At 44.6% G+C, this 15,788-nt stretch overlaps 1 protein-coding gene across 18 annotated transcripts in view; it reads right to left on the bottom strand.

Moving 5' to 3' along the window:
* LOC128351680 (uncharacterized) overlaps positions 1-15,788 on the bottom strand; it is a 337,204-nt gene that overhangs the window by 153,862 nt on the left and 167,554 nt on the right. For 11 of the 18 annotated variants that reach the window (XR_008319966.1, XR_008319965.1, XR_008319968.1 and 8 more), the window contains one exon: positions 2,310-2,410. The exons of the other annotated variants lie outside the window; for them this stretch is intronic. The gene's annotated coding sequence lies outside the window, so the exon portion shown is untranslated. The remainder of the gene's footprint in view (positions 1-2,309; positions 2,411-15,788) is intronic. 18 annotated transcript variants of the gene reach the window in all.

The following is a 15,788-nucleotide window of genomic DNA, read 5'->3' as shown; positions in this document are numbered from 1 at the left end:
ATAATTTAGCATTTTCCATTATTCCCAGAAACAAACTGGAAGCCAATGAAGATGGTTGAGCATAGGTGTAATATTCTTGCAGTGGCAAGTCACTGGTAATACCCCAGCCATTATATTCTAGAGCAGTATGAATTTTTGAAGTCTTTTCCAAAGCATCCCCATGTATAATTAACCCTGGACATTACTAAAGCACATATAACTGGGAAGGGCATCATTTTTCAGGAGAAGCCCCAGCTGTAATTAAGTAAGAAAGTGGAAAGTGTTCTGGCTCTGAAGCGCACTTGACCTGTCGACCATGTTCGATGTTCCCTATCTGCCAGAGTCAGCTAGGTTTAAACCAGGAAATTTCTGATGTGCATACAGGCACATCTGAAAGTGAAACACTCTAGGTTTCAGAAACAAGGAGAAAGCTTCTCTCTCCCAGGCTCCTGCACTTCACTATCCCTAGGGAGCCAATTTGGTGATGACTTTGCCTGGCTGCAAATGCTTTCAACTCGGGCATTGGTCTTTGCATGATCAGTATCTCGCATCTGGATTTGCTGGCCTGTTGTCCTCAGTGTGTAACTGCCACCCTCCCCATATGCTAGATCTACCTGCCTGTTTGCCCTCTGGCCATTCTACTTGTCTCTTTGAAAGAAAACATTTATATAAGCAACACAAAACATGATAAGCATTTCTCCCCAAGCCAGTGTGTTAGTTGCCCAGAAATTTTTTTACAGCAACCAGTATATCCAAGTAGTTTTGCACAGATCTGATATCCAGGCGCTAACTGGTTTTCATGAAAACCAGTTTCTACTTTCTCTGAAAGTAGAGCTCACAAAGAGCACAGGATAATATTTTTTTCACAACAAACCCACTTGCAGGAAAGTGGTACACTGCACAGGTGGATTTTGAAAATGCTAGATGGCATGTATCAGTCAGGGATCATGTAACAAGCATGATGCCACATAAACCCGATTGGTTTTGTAGCAACATCACTGGGGGCCAAATGAAACCATTTGCGATTGAAGGTAGCACTGCCGTGTGGATATGCCTCCATTGCTGAGGCAGTTGGAATGGCATTTCCTGTCTTCGTGTGCTGTTGTCGCTCCATGCCCTCTTATCAGTCCTCTCATCAGGACCACCAAGCTGTCACTTTCTTAACTGCCACATTGCACCTTCTGTGTGTAACAAGATTGCTGCTACTGCTGGATGAGCAATAACTGCCTTGCTGCTTATTAACAATTATTATTAACTGCCTATTAGGAACTATTATTATTAACTGCCTTGCTGCTATTGGCTGAATGAGACTCCCTGCTGCTTTCTCAATGTGGTGCTAGAAAGCTGAAGTGCCACAGACCCATGGCTAGCTATGCCACAGACTTATCTTACCTGTGCCACTAGTGGTTTGTGTGCCAGGGGTTAACCATTTGTGATACAAGAGATCCTAGCCAGTGCTTCTTTCTTCCTAATCACTTGACTCTTCATCTAGGAGGGTTCTGCCCAGCTATTTCTGCCTGTTGGCTTGAAGACCTGAAGTTCCCTCTCTGACCAGCTGTCATGATTGCTCACTGAAAGGAGACCTGATGCCTGTCTCCCAGGATCACTAAATCAAGTCTCATAAAGGTAAAGTGTGCCGTCGAGACGGTGTCGACTCCTGGTGACCACAGAGCCCTATGGTTATCTTTGTTAGAATACAGGAGTTTACCATTGCCATCTCCCATGCAGTATGAGATGATGCCTTTCAGCATCTTCCTATATCGCTGCTGCCCAATATAGTACCAGTGGGGATTTGAACCAGCAACCTACAGCATAACCCTATTGTGGCTTAAAGACCATTTGGGTCAACTGTGTAGAGCCCTTTGTAAGGGGAGGAGAGTGGTTTCCTAAACATCACTAAAGAAAAATGGGGGGGGGACTGCAATGGTACCACTCTTGTTTGTAAATTGCAAGATGTATCCATTATAGATATGTATACACCATGCAATAAACACACTTAAACAGTTCTCAGTGCTCAAATATTGAGAAAGCTGCAGTTTTTTTCCCTCAGTGTGTCTCCTAAAAAGTCTGACGCACTGCTGGTAAAGGTTAACTAGGCCTGCAAGGAAGCTCAGGGCAGGAAGTACAGATTGTTACAGACATGTGGACCACTAGCCAAACCATCAACAACATGACTGTTCCGGTTAACTGCTTTTCATTTCAGAAGTGTCTCTTTGCTTCCTTTCCTCCCCTGTGCCCCTGAGCTAGTCTGAAGACAGGCCTGCTCTTTTCACGGAATGTGTGACAAAGATTGCTTAGTTTTTAACATGACTTTAAAAACTGTGGCTTACCTCACTTGACCTTCTTTTAGCTCTGTAGGTAACAGCTACCCAGGATTGCAACTGTTGTCATTAAGTGGAAGGTCTGCCTCCAAACTGCCAGCTGTTTGTTGCTGCAAAATGAAGGGGGCAGAGAAATGCCTTCTGAACAGAATTCTCATGTAAAAGGGACGACTGAGTCATTTAGTCATGAGACTGTCACCTTTCCCCCCTCACTGTTGTCACTGGACCGGGTCTCACAATCAGTGAGACCAAGTTTGGGGCAGTGAGCAGGAAGAGTGGGCTAAGCCCGCTCTCCCCACTCATGAGCGGGCAGGGAACCCTGGGCAGCAGGGGCGTATCTAGGGTAGGGCAGGCAGGGCACGTGCCCTGGGCGCCACTTGAAAGGGGGGCGCAATTTCTTAAAATTAATTTTTAAAAAAAAAAATGGCCACCAAAAACAAAATGGCCACTGCACATGCTCAAATGGCCTTTGTGAGGCCCTAGGCCATTCCAGGCCTCACAGAGGCCATTTGAGCATGCATGGTGGCCATTTTGTTTTCAGCAGCCTTTTTTAAAAACAACAACAATTATTTTAAAAAATGGCCACAGCACATGCTCAAATGGTCTCTGCGAGGCCCTAGAGACCAGCGGTGAGAGGGGTAACCTTTGCAGATGCCCCCCTCCCACGGCCTATAGGAAGCACCCCGAAGGGGCTACAGGTTAAAAAAAATTAATTTAATATAATATGTCACTGTACACATATTCACTTTGGCACTATGTACAGAGAATCAGGGCTTGTGAATACAGAGCATAAGCTTATGAGCTAGGATTGTATTCATTTGCTCTTACTTTGCTTCTTATGATAAGTGAGTTAAATGTGGTGTCTTAACAATATGGCTATTAATGGTGAGTTTGTCTTTGAATCAATGTGAAATCCTTAGTATTAAGGCCCACTGGGAGTTTCTTGCTCTCTTTCTCTCATTTTAACTGTCTTTCTGAAATACTAGAATATATTCCAAGCAGTGACACAGTTTACTCTGCATATCCTTTAATTATTTTCAGAGTATCTGGGAAAAGCCAAATTCTCCATTTATTTTTAAAACGTATGTAATAGTGATGCTACAATGCATAGTAGAGAATTAGACAGGCACTTCTGTTTAGTTTTCCAAGTACATCTCCACATAGTATTTGGGTATTTCATGAGCCCCAGAATACTGAATTTGTCATTTTCTAGCATTTTTTGGTCTGGCTACGTCCACTGCTAAATAGTTTTTAAAATTTTTAAAGATTAACGAGCTTGACTTATATTTTTCAGCTGATATTATAGTAAAGTTATCTAAAAGATGGGTGTCAGATGTTTGGACAGGGGGCGCAATTTCAGTGCTCGCCCTAGGCGCTATTTTCCCTAGATACGCCTCTGCTGGGCAGCCAGATCGGCCGCCCACACAATGGCCGGCTCCATGATGGAGCTGTCCGGGGTGGGGGGAGCGGGGGCCACATGGCCCCCGCGAGCCCCAGTATGCCCTGCGCGAGTCCGCAGGGCATATTGGGGAGACCCCCGGAGCCGGGAGACGGCTTTTCGCCTCCCAGCCAGGGGTCTACTCACAATCCTAAAAAACAGGTTTGCTGGAGCGCTCGCTCCGTAAACCTGCTTTTTAGCAAGGGTTCTTGAGCGGGTTACCCGCTCAAGAACCACCTGGCTCGGCTGCAAGCCCGGTGGTTCTTATGGTCAACAAAAGTTGGGCTAGCCTCTGCTAGCCCGATTTTTGTTGATTGTGAGAATCGCCCCATTATGTGTTCCTTTTGCATTCACTTCATGGATCATTCCATGCTGTTAGTTTTCTAAAGTTCCACATATGCAGAACCATTCATGGTCATTATGGCTAAGGCAATAGTTCTGGAAAGACACAAGTGGCACCTGCAAAATCCCCAGTATTCAGGTTGCAATGCTGTGGTACCCTGTATGGCTGCCTGATTCTCCTTCATGGCCTATCCCTCTACTGTCCCTTATTTAGAGATTAATGCATATTTGCAAATATTTAAGTTTGTTGGGAGTAATTACTCATAGTAGAGTTTTTCGGGAGCTAACTTGCTCCCATTACAGCAGAAGTTAACAGGGTCTCAGGGGCAACTGCTTGTAAATGATAAGCATGGAGATTCATGTAAGGTTAAAATAATCTACTTTATTCAGAAGTACAAAAATATAGAAAAGATCTCTATCTAACTTCTGGCTACATGGCGATCAGAGAGAGACCTAAAGAACTATGGTGCTCAGGGAGAGCTAAAAGCATTCCGAGGAGGAGGAGGAGGAGGAGGAGGAGGAGGAGGAGGAGGAGGAGAGGAGGCAGCACTCCCAAGAAGTTCCTGAGTACAGTCTATCAATTGAGGGGGTCATAGAGGCAGAGATAAACAGGAAAGAGAAGGAGACTCTGGACTGGGTCTCACAATCACTGAGACCCGGTTTTTACTGGTGAGCAGGAAGGGTGGGCTAAGCCCGTTCTCCCCGCTCACGAGCAAGCAGGGAGCCCTGGGCGGCTGGATCAGCCACCCACACGATGTCCGGCTCCTTGACACAGCCAGCGGGGGTGGGGGGAGCAGGGGTTGCACGCCCCCCGCAAGCCCCAGTATGCCCTGCGCGAGTGCGCAGTGCGAGTGCGAGTGCGCAGGGCATACTGGGGAGACCCCCGAGCCAGGAGGCGGCTTTTCGTCTCCCAGTCGGGGGTCTACTCATGAGTAGGCATGGTGCGAAGCTGCGTCGCGGCTACTCACGAGCCTAAAAAGCAGGTTTGCTGGAGTGCTCACTCCGCAAACCTGCTTTTTAGCAGGGGTTCTTGAGCAGGTTACCCGCTCAAGAACCACCTGGCTCAGCTGTGAGCCCGGTGGTTCTTATGACCAGCAAAAATCGGGCTAGGCTCCCCTAGCCCGATTTTTGTTGGTCGTGAGAATCGCCCCTCTATCTCTACTCCCAATGCCCCTAGTGGTCATTAGGGTTACTGGTGCAAAAGGTCAATGTCATCTGGAGCTGGATCACCAACAAAGTTCATCCGAATGTCCAGTTCTGCCATTCACATTTTGAGATTAAAGTTTTGAAGATGTAATTTTACTTCAGCATACAGCATTGCTGTAGACCTGATGATATGCTACAGTTGTTTGGGTGATATCTATCAAATACTACCAGATAGTTAATACCTTCATATGCCAGGTATCAGGTACAAAATTTACATGCCAACCATCAAATACTGTCAAATGTCAACCGTCAGATATCAAATGCTGAAAACAAATATCATTGGATGTCAAATCTTCAGTAAATATTCTGCTAATAGTCAGCAAATATCTAGGGAATATTTGTCAACAACATTCATAGAGGAGAATATTTGGGCATTAGTTAATTTCAGCTCCATCTTTATTCATACTTCTCCTCGTGTTACCATACCAGCTATTACGAAAAAATCTCTCAAATTATCAATATGTATATATTGGGTGCAAAATAAACCATGAAAAATGGATATGGTTCCAAAACAATCATTTTTTAAAATAAGTTTTACAATACTGACTTTTGTTGGAGTACAGACAACAGACCAAAGGGAAGGAGGAGCCAAAGGGGCACATGTCGAAGGATGAACAAAGAGCCAGAACACTCTAGCCCTATTCACACATAGGAGTCATTCACACAACTGAAAACTGGATAGTACAAGTGGCCTACCGAGGTTTGGGAGATGTGTGTGCTCCCAATTTTGATTGTGTGGGTGCAAACTAGGGAAGTGCCAGTTCAGCTCTAATCTGGACCACACATAGTGACACAAATGGCCTCTACATATGTGCGGAGGTGACTCTAACGGCCTCCAAGTGTGTACAGAGACTCGGACCAGGCCGCAGCCAGCCCGGGCTATCATTGGGGTTTGGTGGAGACCCCAACACAGCCTCTGATGTCTGGCCATAACCATGGCTGCCTCCACCATCCCTGGTGCCCCCGGTGCCTTAATTTTAAAGGTAAAGGCCACCTTTTCTCCCCTCACCACCACCACATTTACTGTGGGGAATACCCTTTACTTGTAATGGGGAATTTTTACCAGATTGCCTTTTCCAAGTATATTCCCCGCTCACGAGCCAGACCATGCAGGTTCTTCGAACTGGGGGTCAGTCCAGTTTGAACTCAGACTGGCACTGCCCCTTTGTGCCGGCTTGCACACCCCTAGTGCAAACAACTAGATAGGAAGAAAGAGAAGTCAATAAGGCTGTGCACATGAACAGCTCTACCCAGGTTAGGGCAGCCGTAACCTGGGCTGCTCATGTGCAGCGTCGGGATCAAGGCCAATCCTGGTGCTGCCCCTGACCCGGTAGCCCAAGTTTTTTACCCTGGCTTTTACATAGGAGAACATAGGAAGCTGACATATACTGAGTCAGACCATTGGTCTATGTAGCTCAGTATTGTCTTCACAGACTGGCAGCGGTTTCTCCAAGGTTGCAGGCAGGAATCTCTCACAGCCCTATCTTGGAGAAGCCAGGGAGGGAACTTGAAATCTAATGCTCGCACTTCTAGTCTCCCATTCATATGCAACCAGGGTGGACCCTGCTTAGCTAAGGAGACAAGTCATGCTTGCTACAACAAGACCAGCTCGCATGGGTTAAAGGGCATGAGCATGATCATGTGTATGCTTGGACTGCACACAGCCCAAGTATAACACAGTTAGGCACCTAGCGTGCCTGACTCCTCGGGTAATCCTCAAATGCACCATGCACATTACATGGTGCATTGTGGGATTCCTGGAGGCAGGAGATCTGTGCTGCACAAAGCAGTGCGGTTCACATGGGCACGTGGTGGCACACCAAAGGGGAAATAAATCATCACTCGTCTGGGGGGAAGTTAGGTTCATCCCTGCCTCCCTCCACCCTGCCCACCCTCCCCATGCAACCAACTATCATACGTATGACTGTAATGTGTGGAAACAAAGTAGGAGGAAAAGCTGGTTAGGATATTGCTGTCCTACCCAGCTTTCATACCCAGCATTTGACCAAGATAGGAGGAAAAGCTATCCTACCCAGCTTTTCCTCCTTCCTTGCTTGCATACAATCATTTCTATCTCCTCCTATCTAGTTTGCTCCCACAAAACCAAAAATTGGGAGTACATTAGATCCTAAACTTGGGTCCTACCCAGTTTTCAATTGCATGAATTATCTCATTATGTTCAGCACTCTTACTATCTGTGCACTGTGTACACTGGTACAATTATTCACATTTTACACTGAACACAGGTACAGCAGAACACTTCCCTAACTGTTCCATGGATTTAAGGGACCCATACTTAGGTATACTTTTAAAATATATGCAGGTACACACAAACACATGTATGGATTGTACAGACACCTAAGCAACGTAGTGTCTGATCAGGGCTTTTATTCACTGGTGACAGCATAAGAGAGCAGTTGCCTTCCAGAAGGTCTTACAGCCAAATTCGTGTTTACATCATGGAATTCATCTTATTGTTAAGAAATAGAAAAAGTGACCACTGCTATTAATACTTAGGTGTCACCTTGACAAAGAAAAGTGCTGGCTATCAGAGACTGCTAAGTGCACAGGCAGAAAAGTATAATCAGAAATGTATCCCTAGACAATATGAAAGATAGCTTTGTTGTAAATGCAGCAGCTAATTTCCAGGTGAATTATTGAGCCATTTGAGAAGACTCTGTGTCAGTTATGACCAGGGACAACCACATCTTATGGGAAGCCCTGAACAACTTGGATAGCAGGATCCTTAACTGTTATGAGGAGGATGTTGAAGCACAGTTGGTGAGGGCCTGAGTGAATCTGGATACAAGAACAGAGCCAATGCTCCATAGTTAGCTTCAGCATTTTTTTAAAAAAAAAGACTGTAGGAAGCATTCTCGTTATTCCTTCCTAAACTATGAGTGCATCCCAGCCACATTCCAAGCCAAGCGAGAAACAAAATGATAGCACTGCCCCTCAATCTTTAGTCCTGCTAACCTTGGCAACTGCCAGAGCCCACTAACCTCCATTGCTAATGGAGGGTAGCCAAGGAAGCATCTTAGCCGATTTGAAGAGCATCTTAGCCAAGAGAAGATTAGCCAAGGAAGGCTAATCTGGGCTCCATAATTTAGCCTACAATCAATCAATCTTTATTACGGTCACAGACCAGCATAAAGGTAGCCTACATAATTCAGACTACAGCACTCAGGAACCAAAACAAACAGAGGGATGATGAACAGAGTATATTGCATAAGAAGCCTAAAGAACAAAGTTCTAGTTGATGTAAACACATGACCTAATGCCCAGGCTACTAGATCCACACTACATAATCTGTTCATTTTTTAATGGATGTGGAGTAGGGATCACTTTTCTTAGAAGTGTTTAAAGGAAACATTGGATATATGGTGGGAAATGCAATCTCAGAACAGAGGGTTTGATTGCTAGATGATCCACCCCCACCACCCCCAACTCTTTTAAATGCTTGGATTTGCAAGCAGGAATGCTTTCAGTGAATGAACACTAAACTGTCAAGTAGCTGTCACACATTTCCATCATCCACAGTACTCTGAAAGAGAAAAAGAAGGCCTCAATGAATATATCACTTACATTCAAGATTCAGAGTAGGACTGAAAGTAATATTCTCTAATTTTGATATATGCTGTGAAAGAAATACAGCAAAACATATTACTTTAAAAACAACCAGCTCAAATATGCACACCATTTGGATGCTGTTCATGTTCAGGGCTCTTTTGTTCCTCAGCAATTGCTACTTCTTGGCAGCTTTTCCTATTTCTTCTTGCCCTCAACTGGCCTCAGCCTCAGTTGCCCCCACTGCCATTTCATGGCACTTGCCGTAATGACCCAGGTGACTTTGTTTGCAAGCATCCAGGACAACATCATGTCAGACGCAACCTCATGATCTCATCAACAAAATCATTTTGGACACCAAAGCCAATATGATGAAACAACTGTAAGGTCAAATGAAGCTCATAACAATAAAGGCAAAGAAGACAGAGGGAAATGGCACAAAGAATAATAGCACAGAAACAATACAAATATCTTTATGATATCCTGAAAATCAGGATTTGATGTCAGGGGCTGGGCATTGTTGGGCAGCCGCCAAGAGCCCAAGGCCCTCAGAAGGGTCCATTGCTGATCCCCGAGTCCATCTCTGTGCCCAAAGCCTTCATGTGATGCTGGCAGAGTGATTTCTTTGGGGCCCAACCAAATATAAAGGGCCTGTGGAGGGATGTTTGCTGAATTCTAGCTTTGAAACTAGAGCTGGCCTTGTAGAAAATGGTAGGGTTGTGCATTTTGTTATTTTTCCTGTTTTGTTTTTGGCCTGAATCCGAAATACCCCCATTTTGTTCTTTGTTCGAAATCAGCCAATCCGAAACACCCCAATTTTGTTCTTTGTTCGAAATTGCAAAATCTGAATCCGAATCCGAAATGTTTTGGATTTTAAAAAAGGGCCACATGGGAAAACTAGTTGGTGGGGGTGCCCAATGGGTGGAAACTACCACCCAAATTTCAGAGGAATTGGGCAAAGGGCTGATTTTTGGTGAATTTTTGAAGTATAGGATTCTTCCCATAGGGAAGAATGGAGGTTTCAGCAAAAGTATAGCTTCATGTTGGGGAGAAAGGGGTGGCCCAGAGCAGAGTAGGGTGGGTGGTAGTGCTCAGTGGGAGCAAGGAAGCTGCCAGAATTATTTCAAAGGAATTGGGCAGAGGGCTGATTTTTAAAGATGTAATAGTTTGTGCATCTGTAAAGTTCTTCCCCATAGGGAATGATGGACCTCCATAATTCCTCCCCCATAACTGCACTTGGGGGGCACCAGGGTGGCCCAGAGCGAGTGGTGGTGTAGACCACATAGGGTGCCAACCACCCTATGCTAACCCATCGGGTACTGGGTTCTGTTGTTTCTGAGATGTTTTGAGTGTAGATTCAGATTCTCTGGTAGCATATGAGAGTGGATTCATGGTTTGTCATTGAAAATCTCATATGCTACCAGAGAATCTACACTCAGAACACCTCAGAAACAACAGAACCCAGCACCCCATGGGTTAGCAACCCATGGGGGTGGTTGGCACCCTGTGTGCACTACACCACCACTCGCTCCAAGCCACCCCAGTGCCTCCCAGGTGGAGTTATGGGTCTGCTGAAACCTCCATTATTCCCTGGGGGGGGACGGGGACCTTAAAATAGCATAAACTTCAACAATTCCTAAGAAATCAGCCCTTTGCCCTATTCCTTTGGAATCTGGGTTGTGGCAGGCACCCCTTGGGGCACTACCAACTGAACCACTCTTCTGCCCCCAAAGCACCCTTTATGCCCCCAATCCACCCCAAATAACATCAATCTCACACATCAACAACAGCAGAGCTTTGGGAAAAAATCAGGCAGATTTCCAAAGGTCATGCACATCCACATCCCCCCATCTGAAATGCAATTGATCTACACACAACAGTGTGAAACAACAACAATGAAATGCACACTGCCCCACTGGCCAATGAGGGTAAACACACACTGCCCCACTAGCCAATGAGGGTAAAATTTACCCTTAAATTTGCTTTAAAGGAATAAGGAGGCAATTGCCAGCAGATCAGCCCATGCTTTCGCTGGCCAATCTGCGGGCTGGAAGGGCTGAAAATTCAAACAGATGTCAAAACTCAAAATGGAAACTGAAGGAGAAAGATTTTTTGTGATTGCAAAATGGAGTTCCAAAACAGCCGAAACAACAAAACGTTTTGTATCCAAAACAGGGACGTTTTGTTTTGGCTACAAAATTTTCTGTTTTGAGCACTGGGTGTTTTGTTTTGGCTACAAAACAGCCGAAATGGCCTGTTTTGTGCACAAAATGTTTTCTATCTGAAACGAAATGCACATCCCTAGAAAATAGCCAAAACTGGAGATGCTTCTCAGTGCCTCTCTCTTGTGCCGTTGAGTCAGTGTTGACTCCTGGCGACCACAGAGCCATGTAGTTTTCTTTGGTAGAATACAGGAGGGGTTTACCATTGCCATCTCCCGTGCAATATGAGATGATGTTTCAGCATCTTCCTATATTGCTGCTGCCTTATACAGGTGTTTCCCGTAATCTGGGAAACATACCAGCAGGGATTCAAAACAGTAACTTCTTGCTCCCTAGGCAAGTTAGTTCCCCGCTGTGCCATTATGTGGTGTGGAAGCAACCACAAAACGAAGTAAATAGTTTCAGCTCAAGCTTCATCTATTTTTGAGTAAGCCATATTTGGGCAATCTGGTTTAAAGATAAGTAAAAACAACAGGAACACACTTAGCAAGTATCTGTATTTTCAGAGTAGTGGGAAACAATATCCTTTCCCCATGAAGGGCTTCACTTTCATCCTGCTTCTTTGGTACTGACATGCTTTATCATTCAGAATAAAGTCCTGCTTTACTATTCAGAATAAAGCTTTTGGCTAGGATATTTCTGAAGGAGCACGGAGGGGGTGCTTTGCTAACATCGGCAGCAGATCTGTTGAGATTTCAGGACTGGTACTGAAGAAAGCAAAACACACAGTCCAGGACAATATGTATTTCACAAACATTTAGCAGCCAGTACAGAGGAATACAAACAGTAAAGGCACAATCTACATAGTAAAACAAAGTGTGTTCTCTCTCTCTCTCCCCACCCCCCCCCTCTCTCACACACACACACACACAGAGCTATTTATATATTTCCAAATCTTTTGCTTTTCTTTGTATTTCAGGTTTGTTGTATTAGATGTTGCATTAGATGTTGTTGGGTTTTGTTTTGTTTTTGTTAGTTGTTAAAGTAAACAGTCATTTTCCCATTTAAAACCATTGACAGAAACATAAGTTGCTGGCACAGGGGAAAGAGGACAGATCTCCTGTACTTTGAGTAGATGCACAGAAGAGGGAATTTCAGCAGGTGCAGTTTTTCATCCCCCTGCATAACAAGTTGCACCAGCTGAAATTCTATTAAAGTTACATGAGACCTGTCCTTTTTTCCATATGGCAGCTCTAAGCAGGAAGAAGTTTCAAGTTGCTAATAAGGAGATGAACACATTAGGAAAGAATTCTAAAGATAAAGAAAATAGGGCTGTGCACTGTTAAAAAAAAATCAGATCCAATTTGAATCTAATCTGTTCTGATTTTGAAAATATCAGAATCAGATTATTGGGCCCCTAGGGGTGCCAGATATCAGATTTCTGCACCATTTGCAAAAATGGTGCTCTTGTGCAAGAACAACTCACAAAACAAAACAAAATCATTAAAAATTGCAGGATTGTCCAATTCATTTCAAATTCACTACACAGAGTCCTTCTGTCCTGTATTTCACTATGCTGAATTTCAAAGTCCTAGGATCAGCCATTTATTTTTCCTGAATTTTTTTTCCACTTCCCCATTGACATCTATAAGGATCACGTTTCAAAATGTGCTTCTGACAGTCCAAAATGAATTTGGATATGAATTCTTACATTCTCACATGAATTCGAGCAATTCTGATCCGATATTGGTGATCCGGTATTGAATGGGAATTTGGTAATTTTTTTTACCTGTCAGATCAAGTCCGGCATTGCCAGTCTGACTTTGCACAGGCTTAAAAGAAAGAATCTTCTGGGTGCTTAGGCCAATTCTTAATCTTTGCTTCATTCATGTATTCATCAGGCTATACCCTAAGGCACCAAGTACAGCCAGGCGCAAAACCATGCATTATCCCGCATCCACTCCTTAACTCCTAGATTCTGCCCCTCTGAGTCTCAGGATATGAGCCTCAAAGAACCTGGTAACCCTACATTTATTACCTTCATCATGTGTTATGTTGAATGTATGGTGAAAACCACATACATAGTCCCAATACCTCATGATGTATAGAAGATGCCCAAGTCAGTAAATAACAACATTGTATGTATTCAAAGTGTTTCACATACACACTCTTGGTAATTCATACAATGCTTTGTTAGAATATTATTATCTCCATATTACAGAAGGAGGGGCTGAGGCAAAGCAGCTTAGCTAAAGCCATCTAGTGAGTTCATGCTCGAGGTGAGATTTGTATCTGTGATCCACAGATCAGTTCATAGCTAGTTCACAGCTCAGACTGGAACTAAGTGTGCCATGACATATAGGGCCATTGCCAAAATAGCAGTCCTTGTTGAGGGACTATTTCTTCATGGCAGAGAGCATGCTTTGCATGGGCCGGTTCTTGTTGGAAATAGCAATGGTAGTTGGATTTATTTCCAGTCAGAAAGTAAAGGGTTAATCCTACCTTGGACCTGAAGAAGGTGGAGGGATTCATGTGTAAATAGATTCTCTGTAAACCTGCTTTGGGTCAGGTAGACACACCGACTAAGGCACAGACTTCTCTCTCCATCCAAAACAGACATCTAACCCAGCTAAGTTTTTCTTATTTTTCTTACAGTTATGAATTATGGTTCCAAGTGGTTTCTTCAGAACCCAACTCTGCTAACACCCGTGACCTATGCAAGGATGGCAGACTGGGAATTGGGTGATTCATGAGCCAAGCATACTCCCATTTTTCTGGTCATAAGAACTCCAGAAATTTTTGGCAGTGTCAAACTGGCACCACGCCAACCCTACATTTACCTGGGACCTTAGAGACAGTCACAACATTTCTGAGTTCTGACAACTGGAAATCAAGAGTATGTATGGCTCACAAATCTCCCAATTCCTGATCAATTGTCCTCGTGTGGGTCATGAGAATCTGCCCCATGAAGAAGGTCCTAAGTTCAGTCCATGATTTCTCTAGGAAAGGTTGGGAAAAAGATCCTGCCTGAAACCCTGGAGATGCCTGCTACTGTGGCTCCTGTGAGCAGGGGTCCCCAGCCTGTGGTACTGCAGATGTTGCTGAACTACAACTCCCATCATCCTCAGTGACATTTTATTGTGATTTGGAATGATAGGCATTGTAATGCAACAACATCCTGAGTACCACAGGTTGGGAACCCCTGGTATAGACCATACGGAGCTATATGGACCAATCATGCAGTATAAAGCAGCTACCTATGTCCCTGTGTTGACTTCCCCCATCCTCTCTAGCCAATGATTTCGAAGGGGAATGCAGAAATATACAGAGGCTCTACACACGATCCATGTGTAGAGCCTGCATGGCTTCTGTGGGGAGAGCGGGCTTGACCCACTCTCCCCACAGACGATCCAGCGCCGAGCCCTGGGTGGCCCAATCGGCCGCCCCCACAACTACCGGCTCCATCAAGGAGCCAGTAGGGGTGGTGGGGATCCGAGGCTACCTGGCTCTTGGAAGCCCCAGCATGCCCTGCGCGAGTGCACGGGGCTTACTGGAGAGACCCCAGTGCTGGGAGGCTTGTTGTAGACTCCCAGTCGGGCGTCTACTTGTGAGTCACCATGGCATGAAACCGTTTCGTGGCGACTCACAATCAGATAAACAGGGTTAGCGGAGCGCTCACTCTGCTAACCTAGTTTAAGGGTGGGGGTGCTTTCTGCGGTTTGCTTCCAGGAGCCACACAGCTCCCGTTGTAGCACATGACTGCAGGAAAGTGGGCTAGGCTCCCTTAGCCTGCTTTCCTCTGGCCGTGAGAATCGCCTCACAGTATAATTATATCAGAGCATGATAAAACATTTAGCGGTGGGGGGGGGGTTCAGCACAGGGCTGTCAGTTTTTGGTGGTAGTTACTTCTTTGTTTTCATGTTTTAATTTAACCCTGAGTCACTCCACTAACTAGCTCTCACTAATGCACTCCAGGCAGAGCATGAACCAATCACAAGCCACACAAATGGCAATAAAATGTGCTGAGTACATTTTTTAAAAAAGCTGTAATGTTCTCTACTATAAATTGCACCAACTTGTCTAGCTCAGCTTGTTCTGAGTTAGGCACAAGGAAATCAGCAGCTCCTTCTTCATGCAGTTTTTAATTCTATGTTTTTCTCTTAGACTTCATTATGGGGAAATTGACAACAGGGAGTTTATGGCAGAAATGTGCCAAAATATCTTACTCATTAATTGCTTACACTGAGCATTATCTTGATTTTTGGATACAGCAAAACAATCAATTTTTGGATGCCGACTATGCAATATCTTGAGGGAAGATTCTTGGAGAGTTTAATGGTACTAGAGTCTTGCTTCCTCAAATAAAAAAGCAATTATCCAACTGCTAAAAACTATTTTAAATCTCCATGAACAATGATTAAACAAGGAATCAGAAAGGGCTTGTTCACATGGGTGACAATCTGCATAAATTCTGTGCCATCTTTGCTGCTGATATGCATCAACTGTTACTGTTAAGCCAGTGGCAAGCATCTAACATCCTCTTGCAGTCATTAAAATCTGTCGCGAATGATGAGTTCCTTGTGCATTATGTAAATGCCTCAATGATGTCAATGAAGATCACTATAAGAGAAGATACATCATTAATTTCCCCCTACACTCATTGATAAGTGGTACCTGAAACTTCTGACTGGAGGCTGATTCACATAGGCCTTATGTCAGTGCAGAGGTGTAGCTAGGGGAGAGGGGGCCCGTGTTCACTTCTCTGCCTGGCAG

Source organism: Hemicordylus capensis, chromosome 3, assembly GCF_027244095.1.
Source record: "Hemicordylus capensis ecotype Gifberg chromosome 3, rHemCap1.1.pri, whole genome shotgun sequence".
NCBI classification, from domain to species: Eukaryota; Metazoa; Chordata; class Lepidosauria; order Squamata; family Cordylidae; genus Hemicordylus; species Hemicordylus capensis.
This window is presented reverse-complemented; position numbering and strand designations above follow the sequence as displayed.